The sequence below is a fragment of the Carcharhinus amblyrhynchos genome, chromosome 21 (assembly GCF_965287045.1).
Source record: "Carcharhinus amblyrhynchos chromosome 21, sCarAmb.v2.hapA, whole genome shotgun sequence".
Classification (NCBI taxonomy): Eukaryota; Metazoa; Chordata; class Chondrichthyes; order Carcharhiniformes; family Carcharhinidae; genus Carcharhinus; species Carcharhinus amblyrhynchos.
Window position 1 is genome coordinate 47957165 of NC_137344.1, and position 15710 is coordinate 47972874.

A 15710-nucleotide genomic window follows, 5' to 3' on the forward strand; every position below is an offset into this window, starting at 1 on the left:
TACTCAGAGGGTAGTAAGGGCCCTGCCTGCAGCAGTTGTGGACTCGCCAACTTTGAGGGCTTTCAAATGGTCAGTGGATAGGCATATGGATAACATTGGAATAGTTTAGGTTAGAGGGTCATTAGATTGGTTCCACTGGTCGGCGCAACATCGAGGGCCGAAGGGCCTGTACTGCGCTGGAATGTTCTATGTTCTAACACGGCAATGAAGTTATTGTGAAAATCCCTTCGTCACCACACTCTGGCGTCTGTTCGAGTACACAATCAAGCAACTTCTTTTCCTGGACGCACAGCTCTCAGGGACACCAGGAAAATTAAACAGTCAGCATTTCTCAAGTTATTTGGGGTGGCATGGTGGCACGGTGGTTAGCATTGCTGTCTGGCAGCACCAGGGACCCGGGTTCAATTCCAGCCTTGGGTCACTGTTAGTGTGGAGTTCGCACATCCTCCCCATGTCTGCTTAGCCTTCCTCCCCCAGTCCAAAGATTGGCCATGCTAAATTGCCCTTTACTACTGGGGGTATTGGCAGGGTAAATATTATAGGGATGGGGCCTGGGTGGGATTGTGGCCAGTGCAGACTCGCTGGGCCAAATAGCCTCCTTCTGCACTGTAGGGTTTCTGCTGGCTCCTTGCAAGTTGTGTAGTGAATTTAAACAAAGAAGTTTATCTAGTACTCAGGAACACCAACGAGTGCATACAGCTCACCTTCTTTGTATTGCCAAGGATGACTAACACATCCTTGCAGCTTCCAAATAAATTTTACACCACCCAATGAGCTAAATCTATGTAATTGAACTTTATAAATCTCCCTGCTTCTTGTTCTGTGCTTCTGTTTTCGTTTCTGATCAGGTTGGTTGAAAAATATAGTTACGTTCTAACTTGTCATCAAAGCAAAACATAGCTTTGAAGTCTCGCAGTTGGCTGGTTTTCACCCTCTGAGCCTCTTCCGTAGCTTTGAGATTGTTATTTTCCGATACAATCCAACAATGACCTTCAGCCACAAAATAGAAAGCCCAGCCTGACGGCTCCAGCACTGGGCTGAGTTGAAGATATTAACGGAAAATGTAGAGATTTGGTACAATCACAAAGTCTCGATTAGCGAATATCAAAAGTAAATTGGCTTCGCTAGGTGGAAAACCCAGATCCCACCAGAAGAAAGCGATAAATATATAGCAACGCTGGCTAAAGCAAATGAAACACTTCAGGCTGAGGTTTTCCAACCTCGCCCACACTGGGATTCTCCAGTCCCGCTGCAGTGAAGGGAGATTTGGCCAATTCTATGTTCTCATTGGTAGTGGGGCGTGAATGGCCAAGTATTCCAGAATTTGAGCTAATGATGTCCAGTTAAAGAATCACCCAATAAGAACATAAGAAATAGGAGCAGGAGTAGGCCATTTAGCCCTGGATCCCGCGCCCGACACCAACCGAGAGGAACCTTTCCCAGCTATGGGTCACCCACAGCTGACTTCTTCAAAAGAGATGCTGGAGCTCAGAGTCGGAGAGAAGGGACTTGCTTTGCCGTTTGCCAGCGACGAGACAGAAGCTTGTCGGAAGTTAGCTTCGGGTCGTCGGGTCCAGCTTGCTGCACAATCTCTCGGATAGAGGCTGGTGAATGTAGTCACTGGAACGTTGGCGGAGCTGTCACACCTTGTGGGAGGAGTCACAAACATTTCCCACAGGTGTGTTTTAACCCTTCCAGCCCCGCTTCCTGTACTTCCTGGGCGGTGCAGCGTGTAAGGGCCCCCTCTCTTGACAAAATCCATGAATGTTTGCATAAGATGTGGATGTTATTGATGTTTTTCTCTTTTAATCCACAGGCGATTCGGTCCGCCTTGTTGTCCAACGAGGGACATACACGCGGTGGGTCGTGCGAGGGCTGCTCTTGGATGTTTCGAGAGTAGCCTAGTGCTTCACATCGTTAGTGTACGCTTAAACTGGACGGGCAAGACGACAGCTCAGTGACTATCACTGTTTGCTGTGCAGATACATGGATTTGGGCCGGTGTCTGTGGGAGTTTGCACATTCTCCCCGTGCTTGCGTGGGTTTTTCTCCGGGTGCTCCGGTTTCCTCCCACACCCCAAAGATGTGCTCTGAGGCTGATTGGTGTAACAAATTGTCCCTAAATTAGTCTCCCCTCAATCTGGTTTCCAATGTGGAGTGCCATAAGTGTAGACAAGGGTCATCATGGGTGGAAGAGGGGACTCACAATGTTAAAATGGTGGCGCGGGCTCGTTGGGCCGAAGGGCCTGTTTCCCGTGCTGTGTTGTTCCTTGTTCTTTGCTCTCAGAGCCTCCTCTTCAATAACCATTCATTCTTGGAAGGTTGGACAAGCGAAAGGTCATTTTGCGACAGATATCGGGCAAGATGTGAAATGGGAGCTATCGGACTGCGCTCTTTTCCTAATATTCATTTCCAATGAAATGAAGATCAGAGAATCAGATATCACTCACTTTATACAGTCGCCCAAAGCCAGAATCGTGGCCACAAAGAAAGAACTTGCATTTCTATAGCACCTTCGCATCTTCAGGATGTTTCAAAGCACTTTATATGTAATAAAATGTTTTCAAAGAGCAGTCACTGTTGTAGGTAACGTGAGCGCAGCAAGAAGCAATCCCTCCAAGGCCAATATATCCTTTCAAGATTTACAATCCTAACAGCAGTACACAGAGTGCTCGCAGTCGGCAGTCTACCTTCGGGAGTGCCAGAGGAACTGACACGCCCGCTCAAATACAAGGAAAAGACTCCCTGCTTGGCCCATCAAACTCAAAAGGGACAGCTCTCTATCAGGAGGAGAACCACCCGAAACAAAAGAGAAAGCAGAAAACTCCTTAATCGTATTCCAATAGACCCATCTCAATGGTTGAAGTCATTGCAGTATCCTGTCCAGGACAGCTGGCAATGAGTGACTCATGAAAGCAACAGAGGAAGGAGAGGCTGTATGCTACAACAGCTGGACTTTACCAGCTCTCTGGAAGGAAGGATTATAATGGGCCAAATGGCCTTCTTCATGCCTGAGTTATCTTGTAATATAATGGGTGGAGTTTTGAAGTTGGGCTTGGACTGATGACACCTGACTCAGGAAATAAAGAAGTCACCACCCTTCAGCCAATAGTCTGGGGCTTTAAGGTGCCAAGATGCAAGTTCAGAACATCCTGGAAAGACAAGGGTGACTTTTAAATAGTGTGCAGCTGAGGGGGCTGGGCAGGGTAGTGGCTGGCAGAGACCGCGGGGTGAGACAATGACTCTGCTTCTAAACTCCTCCCATGTTGGAAAGTGATCTCACAACATGAACATAAAGTGACTCCGTACAGCTAAAAAGCCTTTTCATTGTCTCTATTTTAATGTCACCCTCTCTCTATTCCGTGTATGGGCCAATGTTGTCTACCTGATACGTTGCAAGAAAGGATGTCCCGAAGCATGGTACACTGGGGAGACCATGCAGACGCTACGACAACGGATGAATGAACATCGCTCGACAATCACCAGGCAAGACTGTTCCCTTCCTGTTGGCGAACACTTCAGCAGTCACGGGCATTCGGCCTCTGACCTTCGGGTAAGCATTCTCCAAGGCGGCCTTCACGACACACGACAGCGCAGAGTCGCTGAGCAGAGACTGATAGCCAAGTTCCGCACACATGAGGATGGTCTCAACAGGGAACTTGGGTTCATGTCGCACTATCTGTAACCCCCGTGACTTGCCTGGGTTTGCAAAACCTCACCTACTGTACTGTCTGGAGACAATACACATCTCTGTAACCTGTGATCAGTGCTCCTTCCACTCACATTGTCGGCCACTTTAGGACTTGAACAGCAGGTTAGGTGTAAAGATTCGCATTCTAATCAGTAATCTGTAAACTGTCTGTGCTTTATATGCTCTGTCTGAGGCCAGAACTCTCCATTCACCTGACGAAGAGGCTAACCTGAAAGCTTGTGAGTTTACTATCAAATAAATTGGTTGGACTTAAACCTGGTGTTGTCAGACTTTTTACTGTGTTTACCCCAGTCCAACGCCGGCATCTCCACATCATGTCCATCAAACACTCCCAGGACAGGTACATGGCCATTGTTTATTTTATTCCTTCATGATATGTAGCTGTTGATGCCAAGGTCACCTTCTGTTACCCATCGTTAATTGTCTTTGAGAAGGTGATGCTGAGCCATTTTCTTAAACCACTGCAGTTGATGTGGTACAGGTACACCCAAAATCCTGTTAGGAAGGTAAGTGGTTTGGATGGGTGTTCCCATGTACCTGCTGCTCCTGTTGTTCTAGATAGTGGAGGTTGTGTGTTTGGAAGGTGCTCTCGAAGATGCCTTAGTGAGTTGCTGCAGCCCCTTCAGTAGATGTTACACATGGCTGTCACTGTGTGTCCATGGTGGAGGGAGTGAATATTGAAACTGGGCTGCTTTATCCCACACGGTCCTGAGCTTCTTGAATGTTGTTAGAATTGCCTGCATCCGGACAATCCCATCACATTCCTGACTTGTGGCTTATGGAATTCAGGAGGTGAGTTACTTGCTGCAAAACTCCTAACCTCTAACCTACTCTTGTAACCATAGCATTTATGAGCAGTCAGCTATGTTTCTGGTCAATGGTGTCATAATGACTTGCTTTATACAGATAATGACTTTTCGATCTACTGCCTGAATTGAACTTTTTATCTAACCCCGTGCTGTACCTGTCCTGGGAATGTTTGATGGGTGACAGTGTAGAGGGAGCTTTACTCTGTATCTAACCCCGTGCTGTACCTGTCCTGGGAGTGTTTGATGGGGGGACAGTGTAGAGGGAGCTTTACTCTGTATCTAACCCTGTGCTGTACCTGTCCTGGGAGTGTTTGATGGGGACAGTGTAGAGGGAGCTTTACTCTGTATCTAACCCCGTGCTGTACCTGTCCTGGGAGTGTTTGATGGGGGACAGCGTAGACAGAGCTTTACTCTGTATCTTACCCCATGCTGTACCTGTCCTGGGAGTGTTTGATGGCTGACAGCGTAGAGGGAGCTTTACTCTGTATCTAACCCCATGCTGTACATGTCCTGGGAGTGTTTGATGGGGGGGACATTGTAGAGGGAGCTTTACTCTGTATTGTAAGGGGAAGCTGATGCAATTTTTGAGAAAGCGGGCTGACAGAGCGGGAAATCGAGAAGTGAAATATGCTGTATAAACGCTTTGCAGGGGCAGGTGCTTAAAAACAAGTATGAAGTCAGTTGCTCGCAGTCAAAGTAGTCATGGGTTGGGTATGATAAAGAAGCAGTTACTGTGAACCATAAAAAGGAGGAATAGGCGCCAAAGATAGAACAAGGGAAGAGAGATGTAGGAGGGTGAAGCTAGCTGAGCAGTTCACGATAAGGGAGCGTGGAAACCAAGGACAGAGCTAGCTGAGCAGTTCACGATAAGGAAGCGCGGCGTGGGAGCCAATTAACAAGGGAAGGGAGATGTATGATAAACTGCATAGGCATATAAGGCAGAATCATGTATTGTGTGTGTGTGTGTACCTGCGGGACTGCACCCTTTCTTGCAAGATTGAATAAACTGACGTAGAATGACTCCACCGTGTCTTTGATTTCAAGAGCAGGGGGGGAAAGGGAAGTGGGATCGGTGTCCCCAGAGGTGTCTCTTTGGATGGGCTCGACGGTTGAAACCTAAGGGTGACAACTAAGCCGATCGAGCTCCCCCCCAAGGATTAAGTCAGTTGCTCGGGTGTAATCCATACAAACTGACTGGCCTCGGGTTGGGTACCTCCTACTTCTCACACAGTATCTAACCCCATGCTGTACCTGTCCTGGGAGTGTTTGATGGGGGACAGTGTAGAGGGAGCTTTACTCTGTATCTAACCCCATGCTGCACCAGTCCTGGGAGTGTTTGATGGGGGACAGTGTAGAGGGAGCTTTACTCTGTATCTAACCCTGTGCTGTACCTGTCCTGGGAGTGTTTGATGGGGGACAGTGTAGAGGGAGCTTTACTCTGTATCTAACCCCGTGCTGTACCTGTCCTGGGAGTGTTTGATGGGGGACAGTGTAGAGGGAGCTTTACTCCGTATCTAACCCCATGCTGTACCTGTCCTGGGAGTGTTTGATGGGGACAGTGCAGAGGGAGCTTTACTTTGTATCTAACCCTGTGCTGTACCTGTCCTGGGAGTGTTTGATGGGGGACAGTGTAGAGGGAGCTTTACTCTGTATCTAACCCCGTGCTGTACCTGTCCTGGGAGTGTTTGATGGGGGACAGTGTAGAGGGAGCTTTACTCTGTATCTAACCCCGTGCTGTACCTGTCCTGGGAGTGTTTCATGGGGGGACAGTGTAGAGGGAGCTCTACTCTGTATCTAACCCCGTGCTGTACCTGTCCTGGGAGTGTTTGATGGGGACAGTGCAGAGGGAGCTTTACTTTGTATCTAACCCTGTGCTGTACCTGCCCTGGGAGTGTTTGATGGGGGACAGTGTAGAGGGAGCTTTACTCTTTATCTAACCCCGTGCTGTACCTGTCCTGGGAGTGTTTGATGGGGACAGTGTAGAGGGAGCTTTACTCTGTATCTAACCCTGTGCTGTACCTGTCCTGGGAGTGTTTGATGGGGGGACAATGTAGCGGGAGCTTTACTCTGTATCTAACCCTGTGCTGTACCTGTCCTGGGAGTGTTTGATGGGGACAGTGTAGAGGGAGCTTTACTCTGTATCTAACCCCGTGCTGTACCTGTCCTGGGAGTGTTTGATGGGGGACAGTGTAGAGGGAGCTTTACTCTGTATCTAACCCCATGCTGTACCTGTCCTGGGAGTGTTTGATGGCTGACAGCGTAGAGGGAGCTTTACTCTGTATTGTAAGGGGAAGCTGATGCAATTTTTGAGAAAGCGGGCTGACAGAGCGGGAAATCGAGAAGTGAAATATGCTGTATAAACGCTTTGCAGGGGCAGGTGCTTAAAAACAAGTATGAAGTCAGTTGCTCGCAGTCAAAGTAGTCATGGGTTGGGTATGATAAAGAAGCAGTTACTGCGAACCATAAAAAGGAGGAATAGGCGCCAAAGATAGAACAAGGGAAGAGAGATGTAGGAGGGTGAAGCTAGCTGAGCAGTTCACGATAAGGGAGCGTGGAAACCAAGGACAGAGCTAGCTGAGCAGTTCACGATAAGGGAGCGTGGAAACCAAGGACAGAGCTAGCTGAGCAGTTCACGATAAGGGAGCGTGGAAACCAAGGACAGAGCTAGCTGAGCAGTTCACGATAAGGGAGCGTGGAAACCAAGGAAAGAGCTAGCTGAGCAGTTCACGATAAGGAAGCGCGGCGCGGGAGCCAATTAACAAGGGAAGGGAGATGTATGATAAAATGCATAGGCATATAAGGCAGAATCATGTATTGTGTGTGTGTGTGTACCTGCGGGACCGCACCCTTTCTTGCAAGATTGAATAAACTGACGTAGAATGACTCCACCGTGTCTTTGATTTCAAGAGCAGGGGGGGGAAGGGAAGTGGGATCGGTGTCCCCAGAGGTGTCTCTTTGGATGGGCTCGACGGTTGAAACCTAACGGTGACAACTAAGCCGATCGAGTTCCCCCACAAGGATTGAGTCAGTTGCTCGGGTGTAATCCATACAAACTGACTGGCCTCGGGTTGGGTACCTCCTACTTCTCACACAGTATCTAACCCCATGCTGCACCTGTCCTGGGACTGTTTGATGGGGACAGTGTAGAGGGAGCTTTACTCTGTATCTAACCCCGTGCTGTACCTGTCCTGGGAGTGTTTGATGGGGGGACAGTGTAGAGGGAGCTTTACTCTGTATCTAACCCCGTGCTGTACCTGTCCTGGGAGTGTTTGATGGGGACAGTGTAGAGGGAGCTTTACTCCGTGTCTAACCCCATGCTGTACCTGTCCTGGGAGTGTTTGATGGGGGACAGTGTAGAGGGAGCTTTACTCTGTATCTAACCCCGTGCTGTACCTGTCCTGGGAGTGTTTGATGGTTGACAGTGTAGAGGGAGCTTTACTCTGTATCTAACCCCATGCTATACCTGTCCTGGGAGTGTTTGATGGGGGGACAGTGTAGAGGGAGCTTTACTCTGTATCTAACCCTGTGCTGTACCTGTCCTGGGAGTGTTTGATGGGGGACAGTGTAGAGGGAGCTTTACTCTGTATCTAACCCCGTGCTGTACCTGTCCTGGGAGTGTTTGATGGGGGACAGTGTAGAGGGAGCTTTACTCTGTATCTAACACACATTGCAGTGACTTGAGCTCACAGTCCAATACGGCTGCACAATTTGCATCACTGTACCTTCCACATTCCAAACCATTGAGATGGTGACCACATACCTGCAGAAACCCATCAAAGACATGGACATCAGGGGAATATGAATGAACTACATATTCTGTTCCATGAACAAAGCATCAACGTGCCTTATGTACTCAATGCTGTGGAGATGAATATTTATCCAAATCACTGGAACAAAGGGACACTGACTGAGGAGGAATTCCTTGACATGATCTACTCAAATTACAACTGGAGTACATTAGCCCCGATCATATTTAAATATAGTTCTCTGACAAGCCTAGTGTTTGTGTGTGTCAGCATCTGCCCTCCCTGCAGCTCAGGTCAACTGAGATGCTGAGGGAACAAGCCCTGAGTGGGTGTTTTCTCTCTCTCTCTCTCTCTCTCTCTCCACTCAATATACAAGCTTTTGAACCCTATACACTGATTGTCACTAACAAGTGTCCCAGATAGAGCTTTCTGAAAAGGATTCAACTCAGCACTGGTATCTCCTGACAGTAAAACTCAGCAGATTAACAGCTGTCTCTACCTTTACCACGCTGTGAAGCTGGAAGCATTCAGGACATTGAGGGAGAGTGCCACCAAATCCAACCTGAAGCATGTGCTATCTCCAAACTTCATGAACTATATAACCTTTTCATTTTTTGCACTCCAACACAATCTATCCTCACCTACTCTGCAATCTATTTGTGTATGCGTGAAATTCAAGTGTTTGTATGTGTGCGTGTGTGTGTGTTTGGGTATGGGTGTGGGGGTGTGTGTGTGTGTGAATGTGTGTGTGTGAGTGTGTGTGTGTCTGTCTGTGTGAAGGTGTGAGTGTGTGTGTGTGTCTGTGTGAATGTGTGAGTGTGTGTCTGTGTGAGTGTGTGTGTGTGTGAATGTGTGTGTGTGTGTGTCTGTCTGTGTGAAGGTGTGAGTGTGTGTCTGTGTGTCTGTGTGAATGTGTGAGTGTGTGTCTGTGTGACTGTGTGTGTGTGAATGTGTGTGTGTGTCTGTCTGTCTGTGTGAAGGTGTGAGTGTGTGTGTGTGTCTGTGTGAATGTGTGTGTGTGAGTGTGCAATGCATGTGTGTCCGTGCATGTGTGCGTGTGTGAGTATGCATGTGTGTGTGAGTGCATGAGTTTGTGTATGTATGTGCATGCATGTGTGTGTGCGTATGGGTGTGTGTGTGTGTGTGTGTGTGTGTGGATGAGTGTGTATGCGTGAGTACATGTGAGTGAGTGTGAGTACGTGCGTGAATGTGCGTGTGTGTGTGCGTGTGTGTGTGTGAGTGTGAGTGTGTGTGTGTGTGTGTGTGTGTGTGAAGGTGTGTGAGTGTGTGTGAGTGTGTGTGTGTGTGTCTGTGTGAAGGTGTGTGAGTGTGTGAGTGTGTGTGTGTGTGCTTGCAATTTTCATGCTCTGTACAACCAATCAACTACTTGGCAAATCTATACTTTATAAAAAAACAAACTGTTGCAGTGGAACAGGAAGTAGGAAGAGACAGAGCCACCCAACCCTTCCTCACCTGCTGGTAACAATGCAACCCCCCCCCCGGGATGTAGCTAATGGGGGATTGAGCGATGGTAATGCCATTAGATGTCAAGGAGAGATGGCTACATTCTACCTTGATTGAGATAGTCATTGTTTGACACTTGTGTGGTGTGAATGTTACTTGGAATTGAACAGTCCAAGGCTATATTTTATCCTGGTTTTGTTGCATTTGGAAATGGATTGCTTCAGTATCTGAACAGTCGTGAATGGTTCTGAACATTGTGCAACCATCAATGAACATTTTCACTTCTGAGGGATGTTGATGAAGTAGCTGAAGACGGTTGGGCCCAGGACAGTAGCCTAAGGAACTCCTGCAGTGCCGTCCTGGGATTGGGGTGGCACAGTGCTTAGCACTGCAGCCTGCCAGCGCCAGGGACCCAGGTTCAATTCCAGCCTCCGGTCACTATCTGTGTGGAGTTTGCACATTCTCTTCGTGTCTGTGTGGGTTTCCTCCGGGTACTCTGGTTTCCTCCCACAGTCCAAAGATGTGCAGGTTGGATTGATTGGCCACACTAAAATTTCCCCTTAGTGCAGTGGGATTACTGAAGTCAATAGATGTGGTTACAAGGATAGGGCTTGGCGGGGGGGATTGTAGTTGGTGGAGGCTTGATGGGCAGAATGGCCTCCTTCTGCACTGTAGGGATTCTACGATACTATGAGCTGAGATCATTGGTTCAATGATGGGCCAATGACATTTATGGCGTTGATCTAGGTAACTTCAAAGCTGAGATGAGAGTGGAAGCCTCTTGGAGAGATTAACATGCCCAGAACAAACAATAGTCTGCCCTGTGCATCACAAGGAATCCCATATGTTGTTCATGTGTCCTTCTCTCCTACTTTTCCTGTCTTTTCACATTACAGTTTCTCTATCTCACATCATAGTTGAGATATGTAAGAGGAAGCCATGAGATACCACCTTAGCGATCTTACTGAAGGTGAAGCATCCTTCGATAAATGTTTTTGACGGTGGTGGGGTGTTGCGTTCCACATCAGTAATTGGAATGTCTGCCTCATATTGATCTCTTGTTTCTCTGACTCTCCGCCAACAGAAATATTGCACATTACAGGCAGCAACTTGGAAATGTATAAGATATTGATTACTCAGTGAGAGACCATGAAATCACAATGTCCCTTGTGTGATTGCTAATGAGTGCAAACTGCTGCTTCATCCCCACAATTAGATATCTCCCAGACATCACTATATTCCGAGGAAAGGCAGAAGTCGTGAATGTAATGGACAGGATTGAGAGAGAACTGGGACATTTGTAACTTTTCCCTTCTGTCCGTAATCAGCGTGGTTTTTGAGGAGCGAGATGTTTCTGAGAGCCCTGAAGTGCATGGACAATTTAAATATCAGCAGCAAGCTTCTGTGGGTTCAAATAAAGAGGATTATGCAGTCAAACTGTACAAGTGTGGTGATAAACTGTTGGTGAAATTGTCCCCTCCCGTCCTTGGTTCTGTGCTGGGACCAGAAAGTAGGAGTGACTCTTACTGCGGAATAGAGAGGGCTGGTATATACAATCATGTGCTCCCTGCCTTATCATTTATGCATGTGTTGTGGCAGGTTGTACACTCCATGTTTGGGTGTTTAACAGTCCCCGTGACAGGCCTTCATTAAAGATGCTCATACCTGGAAAAGGTTTGAGCAGGAGAAGACAGCAACCTCTGGCTCACCACATTCAGCGATACAATCCTGGTGTACCTCTCTATGATCAGGAGATGCTGGCGTTGGACTGGAATAAATACAGTAAGAAGTCTAACAACACCAGGTTTAAGTCCAACCAGTTTATTTGATAGTAAACTCACAAGCTTTTGGAAATGGTGTTCCTTCGTCAGGTGTGTGGAAGGTTCTGATCAGAGAAGGGGATATAAAGACACAGACAGTTTACAGAATACTGATTAGAATGCGAGTCTTTGCAGCTAACCTGCTATTCAAGTCTTAAAGATGCAGACAATGTGAGTGGAGATAGCATTAGGCACAGGTTAAAGAGATGTGTATTGTCTCCAGACAGGACAGTAAGTGAAGTAGTGCGACATGAACCCCAGATCCCGGTTGAGACCATCCTCATGCGTGCGGAACTTGGCTATCAGTCTCTGCTCAGCGACTCTGCACTGTCGTGTGTCGTGAAGGCTGCCTTGGAGAACGCTTACCCGAAGATCAGAGGCTGAATGCCCGTGACTGCTGAAGTGTTTGCCCACAGGAAGGGAACAGTCTTGCCTGGGGATTGTCGAGCTATGTTCATTCATCCGTTGCCGTAGCGTCTGCATGGTCTACCCAGTGTACCATGCTTTGAATGGACCTACCTCACGTTCAGTTGATCTTTCTCTACACCCTAGCTATGACTGTAACGCTACATTCTGCACTCTCTCCTTTCCTTCTTTGTGAAGGCATGCTTTGTCTGTACGGTGCGCAAGAAACAATACTTTTCACTGTATACTAATAAATCAAATCAAATTCAAAATAGGCTTGTCGATTGTCAAGCTGGATAAAGTTAGACAGCTTAAGGAGGTGACGTAATTTAAATACAGGGAATGATGTTTTTGTGACTCAGAGCCAACAAAGATCAGACAGATTTGATTGATAGGTGTAGGACACAGGATACATTCAAGTCCTCTAAGATGGGCGGCGAAAAGACTTAAGAATCTGCGATTTGCATGCAGTGTGTGAGCTATTGTAACTAAAGACATTTTCATCAGGTCATTGAAAGGATCTGCTCTGGAATTTAATGTTGAATAGATGGACTGCAGCCGATATTTCAGAAGTATTTCTTTAGCTGTGCAGTGTTTGAAACCTGCTGGCGGCGAACAGCCTACACAATTCTTTATTTCATTTGTATGCAATCACTGAAAAAAAAAGTATCGTCTGGCTGCAATAAAACTGGCAGTTTACAGTGTCGATAGTAGGTTACAGATAGTGAGAGGGAAACTGCGAAAGCTCATGAGTTTACTATCAAATAAATCGGTTGGACTTAAACCTGGTGTTGTCAGACTTTTTACTGCAATCAAAGTATCAAATCAAGGGATAGAATGTATTTATATAAATAAAGAACAAAGAACAACACAGCCCGGGAAACAGGCCCTTCGGCCCAACGAGCCCGTGCCGCCATTTTAACATTGTGAGTTCCCTCTTCCACCCGTGACCCTTGTCTGCGCTTATGGCACTCCACATTGGAAACCAGATTGAGGGGAGACTAATTTGTAATTTTAATTTAATTTAGAAAAAATGAGCTGAATGTACAGGGCTATCAAGTGTTTAGGAAGGATAGGCAGGAGGGAAAAGTGGGGGGCGTAGCTCTGCTGATTAAGGATAGCATCACAGTGGTAGCAAGGGATGATATTGGAGCCAAGGAGCAGAGGGTGGAATCGTTGTGGGTGGAGATTAGGAACAGCAAAGGGAGGAAGACGCTGGTGGGTGTCGTCTATAGGCCCCCGAATAATGATCTGGAGATGGGGCGGGCTGTTAACGCGCAAATAAGTGCGGCGTGCAGGAATGGGACGGCCGTAGTTATGGGGGATTTCAATCTGCATATTGATTGGTCGACCCATGTTGGACGTGGGGGGCTCGAGGAAGAGTTCTTGGAATGCTGCCGGGATAGCTTCCTCGAACAGTGTGTGTTGGAGCCGACGAGGGAGCGAGCTATCTTGGATCTGGTGCTATGTAATGAGGCGGGTAGAATTAGGGACCTTGTGGTGAAGGATCCTCTTGGGGAGAGTGATCATTGTATGGTGGAGTTTCTGGTGCAGATGGAGGAGGAGAAAGTGGGTTCCCGGACACGCGTCCTTTGTTTGAATAGAGGGGAGTACGGTAGGATGAGAGAAGAATTGGCGAATGTGGACTGGGAGAGCGCGTTGGAGGGAGGGTCTGTTAAGGAGCAGTGGAGGATCTTTAAGGAGATCTTTCTTGGTGCTCAACGGAAATTTATTCCGATGGTCAAAAAGGATAGTAGGAGGAGAGGTAATAAGCCGTGGATAACAAAGGAGGTGAAGGAAAGTGTTAAACTAAAAGCGGAGGAATTTAGAGTAGCTAAGAGTAGTGGGCGAGAAGAGGATTGGGAGAGGTTTAAATGTCAACAAAGATTGACAAAGAAGTTGATAAGGAAGGGTAGGAGAAACTATGAAGCTGGGCTAGCGCTTAATATAAAAAAGGATAGCAAGAGTTTTTATAAATATATAAAAAGGAAGAGGCTGGCTAGGGTGAATGTTGGTCCTTTAGAGGATGAGAAAGGGGACCTAGTGGTAGGGGATGGGGATATGGCTAAGGTATTGAATAACTTTTTTGTTTCTGTCTTCACGGAGGAGGACGTGAATAATTTGTCGGGTGTTAGCGATAGAAAGGTGGTAGGACTGGAGGGTCTTAATGACATTACTGTTACTAGAAAGGCGGTGCTCGACAGACTGGAGGGGCTGATTGTGGACAAGTCGCCAGGACCGGATGGAATGCATCCGAGGGTTCTGAAAGAAATGGCGGAGGTGATAGTGGATGCCTTGGTGGTTATTTTCCAAACGTCGCTGGATTCCGGGGAAGTGCCGGATGATTGGAAAACGGCTAATGTTACGCCGTTGTTTAAGAAGGGTGCCAGGCAAAAGGCGGGGAATTATAGGCCGGTTAGTTTAACATCTGTGGTAGGTAAAATGTTAGAATCTGTCATTAAGGAGGAAATTGCGAGGCATCTTGAAGGGAATTGCTTGATAGAGCAGACGCAGCACGGTTTCATTAAAGGGAAGTCGTGTCTGACAAATTTACTGGAGTTCTATGAGGATGTGTCTAGGGCGGTGGATAGAGGAGAGCCGGTGGATATGGTCTTTCTAGATTTTCAGAAAGCGTTTGACAAAGTGCCTCACAAGAGGTTATTGCAGAAGGTCGAGGGACATGGAGTTGGGGGTAGGGTGTTAGCGTGGATAGAGGATTGGTTGTCAAATAGGAGGCAGAGAGTGGGGGTCAACGGGTGCTATTCGGATTGGCGGATGGTGACTAGTGGGGTGCCCCAGGGGTCGGTGCTGGGGCCTCAGCTATTTACCATTTATATAGATGATCTGGAGGAGGGAACCGAGTGCAGGGTGTCGAAATTTGCTGATGACACCAAGATTGGGGGAACGGCAAATTGTGCGGAGGGTGTGGAGAATCTGCAGAAGGATCTAGATAGGCTGGGCGAATGGGCCAGGAAATGGCAAATGGAATTTAATGTTGGCAAGTGTGAGGTGGTCCACTTTGGTAGGAAAAATGGTAGGAAGGACTATTACTTACGAGGCGAAAAACTGCAGCAGGCGACGGTGCAGAGGGACCTCGGGGTCCTTGTGCATGAGTCGCAAAAACCCAGCTTGCAGGTGCAGCAGGTGGTCAGGAAGGCGAATGGGATGCTGGCCTTCATAGCGAAGGGGATTGAATATAAAAGTAGGGAGGTCTTGCTGCAGCTGTATAGGGCATTGGTGAGGCCGCAACTGGAGTACTGTGTGCATTTTTGGGCGCCGCACCTGCGCAAAGATATTTTGGCCTTGGAGGGAGTGCAGAGGAGGTTTACTAGGCTGATACCGGAGTTGAGGGGGTTGAGCTATGAGGAGAGGTTGAATAAACTGGGCTTGTACTCGTTAGAGTTTAGAAGAATGAGAGGAGATCTCATTGAGACGTATAAGATGATGAATGGGATGGATAGGATAGAGGTGGAAAGACTCTTCCCGCTCAAAAAAGACAATAGGACGAGGGGGCACAGCCTCAAGATAAAAGGGGGGCGGTTTAGAACGGAGTTGAGGAGGAACTTCTTCACTCAAAGGGTGGTGAATCTCTGGAATTCTCTGCCCGTTGAAGTGGTGGAGGCTGCCTCACTAAATATTTTTAAGACGCGGGTTGATGGGTTTTTGATAGGAGAGGGGATTAAGGGTTATGGGGAGAGGGCGGGAAAGTGGAACTGAGCAGCGACAGATCAGCCATGATCTTATTGAATGGCGGG